Source organism: Fulmarus glacialis, unplaced genomic scaffold (assembly GCF_000690835.1).
Source record: "Fulmarus glacialis isolate BGI_N327 unplaced genomic scaffold, ASM69083v1 scaffold11193, whole genome shotgun sequence".
NCBI lineage: Eukaryota > Metazoa > Chordata > Aves > Procellariiformes > Procellariidae > Fulmarus > Fulmarus glacialis.
In genome coordinates, this window is record NW_009201123.1 from 55,369 (window position 1) to 62,289 (window position 6,921).

The following is a 6,921-nucleotide window of genomic DNA, read 5'->3' on the forward strand; positions in this document are numbered from 1 at the left end:
GAGAGGACTAAAAGAAAACATTCTGAAAAGCACAGTAGAGGCTCTAACCTCAGCTGGTGTAATTCAACGTACTTCCACAGAAATGAGTACAGAAGTGAATCACTACAGCAGAATAATAAGAACTTACATATTTATAGAAGAAGTGGCAAAAATAGCACTTGTCAGAAAACATTACTCAAAGCTGAAGAAAAATGCTTATTGAAGTAGACCACATTCTGTGAACAGAGCTGTGATTACTATGTTATGCTTACGGTAAAGGCAGGCGATGCATAGACAAGGTTAATTTTAAATACAAGTTAAGCAAGAAGCATTTGGTAACTATGATACAGATGGTAACAATCCTAAAAAAGAAGGGATCATGTTTATATTTTCCTCCACGGCAGTATTTTTGGAATGACAATGGCTAAATCAGAACAAATACTTAAGTGGATCATGCTCAGCTGGATATATATCTGATCAGATTTCAAACCTTGCCAGTTTTGCCTTGGATATAATTATCTCAGGCTCTGGAGAATTACTGAAGGAATTTTACTTATCAGAAGCAACTGGTGATTTTAACGGATGGGCATTCCCCATCAGTCTATGGACAAAAGTACACCAAAGGCTAAGATTGCCTCAGACAACCTAAACCTGAATTTTAGCTTTCTTGCTTTGAAGTGAGATATTAGATCTCCATTTTTCCCTGTTTCAAAACAGCTCTACTCAGCTTGTTCTGGATCCTATCCTGAGCAATTTCACTGTTGAGAAACCTTGAGACACAGAATAGATGAGGAAATGCTACTTTTCTCTTCGGTTGATTTTTTTCACTTGAATAAAAAACTTTCATAAAGTTGGAGAAATTCTGCTCCAAGAGGAGTAAACAGGAGGAGAAGCATGCTTTCCAGCTGGTATCATGCAGTCCAAGAATACTGCTAAATCTGTGCTTTAATCACTGACATTTTATGCAACCATCTATAATTAAAAGCAGAGTTTTCACCCAAAATGTATCTTATGCAAGCAACATATGTGTTGTGCAATTGAGCTTAACTGTTCCTATCCACTGAAGGAGCAACTTCATTCCTGGAGAGCTGAGACCAGACTGTTTCCTTACAATGCTGCTGTGCTTCAGGAAACCAAGCTCAGCATTACCATTACCACGGTCACAAAGACTGAGCGCGATACCCTTCTTGCTGTCAATTAGCGTAGCGCTGTGAACTTTCACAGTACTGCACAGATTTAAGCCTACTGAGACTGTGACTCCCATTTAAGCAGGATCATTTGACTGCTGAGATTTCACGCAGCACCAGGATAATTGCATCCAGAGGTGGTTTTCTCCCACAGTAGCTAAATGCAAAGCCCTGCAGCAGAGCCAGCTCCTCGGATGCATTGCTGGGTCACTGCATCCATTTTGCACATTCACGGGTGAGCAGCCTTGTGTGAACCATTTCAGAATGGTGTACTTTAATACAACGGAGTAATGATAAATGGTAGAAAGTGCTCTATTTTCTGTTTCAATAAGGCTAAGGAATAATTTGATAGTACAAAAATCACACTGTTTAACTGAAATTTTTAATAGCTTTGAAAATATGTTTTTTCACAAAACAGAGTTCCAGCCTTCCCAAAGATCAATGAAAGCTGTACGAGTGTATTATTTCTTTGAGGACTAGCACAGCCAAAAAGTGTTATGGAAGCGTTATGGTTACTGGCTTTAAATGGCAGCCAACAAATTTTAAACCAGCTAAACCAAGAGCTTTGATTCACTATGCTTGATTTCTAGCTGAATAGGCTAAAATGAAATAAAACTAATATATATGCCTCAAAGTCACAAGATAATTTTTCAACAGAGCAGCAAAGTAGCATACACAGTTTTCTTCAAACAGAGGAACAAAAAAAAGCAGGAAATTTCAACAGTACTTGGAGCTGTTTGCAAAATATCAACAACTTCTCCAGAAAAAAAGTCAAATCTTTTCACATCATTTTGAACCAGCTGTCCTCAAATGCTTAGAAATCTCTTTTAAGAGCCAAGCAGAGAGTTGGCACCAACTTGAATTCTGTGCTGCAACATCATGAAACACAGTGCAGTAGGATAATATGATAATAACCCTCTTGTTCTCTTACTACGTTCCCCTTGGTTTGTTTTGCCCAGAAATGTCCTAGAGATTTTTTTTCATTATTTCCTTTTTGCCTGAAATACTGAACTGTTGCTGATCCGATCTGTGAACCAACTACTTTATTCTCCACCAAATGTGTCATCAAGCTGTCACTGCAAAGATCACAGGATGGTGCAAAGTGCTACTAAGAAACCTGACAAGTAGCAAAAATGTATTGACAGTTTGATTATTTATATTTAATCATTTTAGAAATATTTGAAACCATGCAACTAGTCACACACTGTGTCACCACATTTCTTTTATTACATCCTATAAATGTAGACTTTGTTCAAGTCTTTTCTAGAGTGAGCCTGCACATACATACATGAGTATACTCCGCCTTCTGTGCACAAGAGTCTTCTCAGACTAGAAACTCTGCTATTAACCTTGCAAGAGGTCATGAGAAATGTGATCAGGATCCTGCAGTGGCACAGAAATGCTAAGGAAGCCTCACCGTGTGTTTATACTCTCCCAGTAGAGACGGGTGTCTTAGGCTCTGCAGTAATGCAAATTGCAGACCAAGTCTGTAGCACTGCAAGATCTGATTAGCAAATCTGTGCAAAATTCTTTGGTTAATAATAGGCAACTCTTTCTGACCGTTTAGTAAAAAACATCACAATTGGATTGTTTGAAATCCCACTTATTACATATTTACCAGTCTGTGTGTTCTCCATTTTGACAGAAAACCCTGTCTTAAATGTTGACATTGGACTAGAACAAGATTATCTAGCAAAGTGGCCAGTGGAGTTGGGGATGCTTCGAGAAAGGCTCTTAAAACAAGCAGTTGATTAGTAACCAGTGTTCTCCTCTGCAGATATCAGTATTAGGAGAATGATGAATATTATTTGTTTTCAAAAGTTGAAAAAAGTTGAAATGCATTCATTTAACCATCAACAGCATTGGTTTAGCTGTCATAATTTAAGGTCCCTGGCAAGGTACGTGGGAGGAGCTGACATGTTTTTGTAGGCCAACTGACATAATTGGGAGAAAAACAAACAAGCAAGTATTTTTTGCAGCTTCTGCAGTTTGCAAGAGCTTGTCTGTTGGGTTGTCCCCCGCCCCCCCCAAAACCCCGCCTTTTTTCTCAGCTATATCCACAAGTCTAAGAAAATACAGTACCTTTTCACTTTTATAACAGGCACATGAACGGGGGAGAGAAAGTGCAAATGTGCTCGAGGACTCAGAGAAATGTAAGATCTTTGATAATTTAATTCAAAACCAACCAACCAAACAGAAATCCTTGTGTAAAATCCTTTAGTGTTCTTTTATGGTAGGTAGAGATGATCAGGAAGAGCATACTGCATTCCCCTTTATATAAAGTTTTGCGCTTGCTTTGCTCAGTGGCACACCTGTAACCAGCAGTGGAACATCTTAGCAGATGTTCCCAACATTGACAGATTTTAGGTGAGAGAAAATAGTTTAGACAGCTGGGTACATTAGGGGACTTCATAAAACACAGTTTATCTTAATCCTAAAACTCTGCCACAGAGTGTGTCTTTTATGCTAGTCTCTCTTAAGGTTTTCTGTTGTTTCCCTAACCTCTTTCCCAGGGTAACTGGAAAAACAAGAGAGGGAGGTGAACTCACACACCGTTGTAACAAGCCGCAGAAGTTTGTCTCCGAGCAAACAAGCCATTCGTCAGCTACTTTTGAAGAGCTTGCAGATGCACAAATTGATCTTCATGCTGAATTTGATGAGCAAAATGGAAGCACTTCAGTATGTCACAAATTTCTAAAGCTAGACTTTCCTGGCCAGCTGGTTAATACATACTCCATTAGGATATGATGTCTGACACCAAGACCTTTAGTTGTAATGAGTGGCCAAGCATTCAGATACTCTGAGCCCTTAATCCTCATTCGAGTCACTGAAGTAGATGTAGTTTTCCCCTGGAGACAGTCCTAGAAAACATGATATAAAAGCAGTGTCCTCTCTTTAAAAGTGGACATTAGCAAGCTGCATGCGTTTTAGAGGAGTTCTTTAGGTCTTATTCTCACAACGCCGGAGCCCCTCTAACCACATGCGCAAGAGGTATAGTTAATGCGTCGCATTTAGAAAACAGCATCCTCAAAATATGCAACTCCTTTTCCAAACACACTTCCTCTCATTATGGGTCTGGAATGAATGGGACAGACAAACTGTTTTGCAGAGCTTGGATTTGCATATATCTGCGGAGCACCCCCCAGCCCTCAGATCCTACTGGGGCTTGTCATTGATCCGTATTGATCCAGAGGACCGAATCTTGCCTTCAGTGACTGGCAGGAAGAAACAAAGCAAAGTGAAAAGGGAAGAAACATTTGGCACAAACATCCCCACACCTGGGGGTGATCTGGGAGATGACCATACCAGCCCCATGCATGGTGGGGAAGGTTCAGGGCATAGAAGCAGGAGCAGCGCCAACTCTTGCTGATGACTAGGTTGACAACCCACCACACTGGCTGAGAGACCTCAGCCTACACCTTGCCCTTGCCCCAGCTGGAGCTAGGAAAAGCAGCTCCTCTCTGCTCGATACCCACCCTGCTGGCAGCAGTATCCCCATAGACCCTCACTCAGCATCTGCAAGCACCATAGCTTGGCACACCAAGAAGGGATCCTGGGCTTGGCTTCACTCTCCCAGGCTGCCCTGCACTTTTGAAATGAAGAATTGTTTTAAAGAAAGATGCTTTGATTTTACCTTCTTCCTAAACAGGCATTTCTGAACTTGGGGTCTTCATTAAGAAGATGCTAAAGGAGCCTTGTTCTTTAAGACAAGTTTTTAATCCCCCTGACTTCCAAAATTAGTCTGAATAAGCTAGCTCTAAGTCTCATTAAGGCCAGATGTATGAAATCTCAATCAGACTTTTGCTTGAGGTTTTGTAAATCTGCTCCTAATACAGATACTTAGAGCTGGAACACAGACCAGCTTGAAACTTGGGGGAACTAAAAGTAGTTAAAGCAGCAGATAAAATCCCTACACCAAATATTCCTTCCACTTTAGCTGACATGAAAGAACATACATATTTTATATGGAGCTTGTCTTCCCCATCTGTTTGGTGGCTAAATTACAGCTGCTGGGTAAAGGACAGATGAAACAAATAAAGCTAAAACCTTCTTGATTTTCTTTTACTTTTACTTTAGACCTATCTGAAAGATCTTGAGTTTAGTCTTTCAAACCTCCAAGCCTTGATAAAGGATGCATCAAGGATGTTTATTCTGAGTTCTTGCATCTCCATGAAGAAGCAAAATTGTTATTAAAGACTTTAAGGTCTCTTTTATCTGATGTTAACGAGCCACTGAAAAAAAATTGCATGCTAGCAGAGTTTGAGGTAGTCTGACTTAAAAAAACTTTTCCTGTCTCTTATTAAACATAATCTCATTTGGCTGTGGCAATTCACCACTTCGCTATTTCTCCAGTCACTGTAAAATTTTGTAGCCCTGGTAGGACTTCAATTTCAAAAGTGAAAAACAAGCAAGGAGGAAAAAATATAACCGAACCATCTGTTTTCCGAACACCTTTGCAGGCATCCTCTATACATCTTTTCCTTCACAGGTGACCTTTACCAATGTATATTTGTCTAAAAGTTGAGCAACACTCCTGTATTTCATCTGGAGTTTCTCAGCCTGATATAAAGCACCCCAGCAGACAGGTCTCCCATCCATACCATTCACATCTAAGAATGATGAGGTCCTAGAAGAGGCCGGCAGCAGGCAAAAAGGGTTTATATTTACAGTACTCGACTATATTTCACGGAATTATACTGATAACAGCCCCAGAGAAATTCTCATTTCCTTGCCAATGATAAGGATCTTAGGTAGAGACAGCAACAGTATCTAAAACAAGTTATATATACCTGCAAAACAAGGTTATTTTTAAATGCAGGATGCCTACTTGCAAACTATTCCTCTGTAAATTCCTCATAGAAGCAAGGGATATAATACTAGCATTATAACCTCTTAATTAACCTCTGGTTTAAAAGTACAGTTTTTAAGTTAAGACAAAGCCTGATACTGATATTTTAACAGTTGTTTAATTTTTTAAAATCTTGTTGGGCGAGGGAGGTACCTCCAAACTGGTAGGGAGGTATGTTTTGAATCAACCAAAGAACATTTTTGTGTTTTAGCATGAAAGGTACAGCATCTCACAAGTTCAGTTTTAGGAACTTGCCAATCAGACAGTGTTCACTGGCAAACAATTAATGTGACATAGAAAAGGTTCAGGGAAGATTTAGCTACAGCAACATGCTAGGAATTGGTGGAAGGGTAAGAGACTTGGAGAAAAATATCAGAAAATATGGTTCAGTACATGTCATTTTGCACTCACACGATACCACTTACCCTGCCATGTATGTGTATGATTTCACATACAGAGAGACAACTATATATATATGTATATTCAGGTGGACTAATTGCTCCATTGTCAACTTTCCAGAGGATAAATAAATAGCAAAACTAACACCGTCATAATAGGCCTTCTGAACACACACAGGCTTCTTGTTTCTTCTGCCTCCATGTCATTGTGGTATACTAGCATGCTCTTACAAGAAGAAGGAGCAGAGACTCAAGTCTTCACCTGTCCCTGGTACTTTCTAGTTAGATTGTAACTGCTCTTTCTTAGCCTTGCTTTACTGCTCTTGCAGTGCAGCAATGACATTTTTAATATTGTACCAGATAATTCTAAGCAAAAAACCAAAGTCATATTGGCCTTCCCAGGCTTTGGGCTAAGAGCCAGGAGTGCTGCTACCTTTAAGGTGGGAGAGGAGTTCGTGTAGATGCTCCTTGTCCTTCTACGCACTGATGAAAGAATACGACTTTTTCA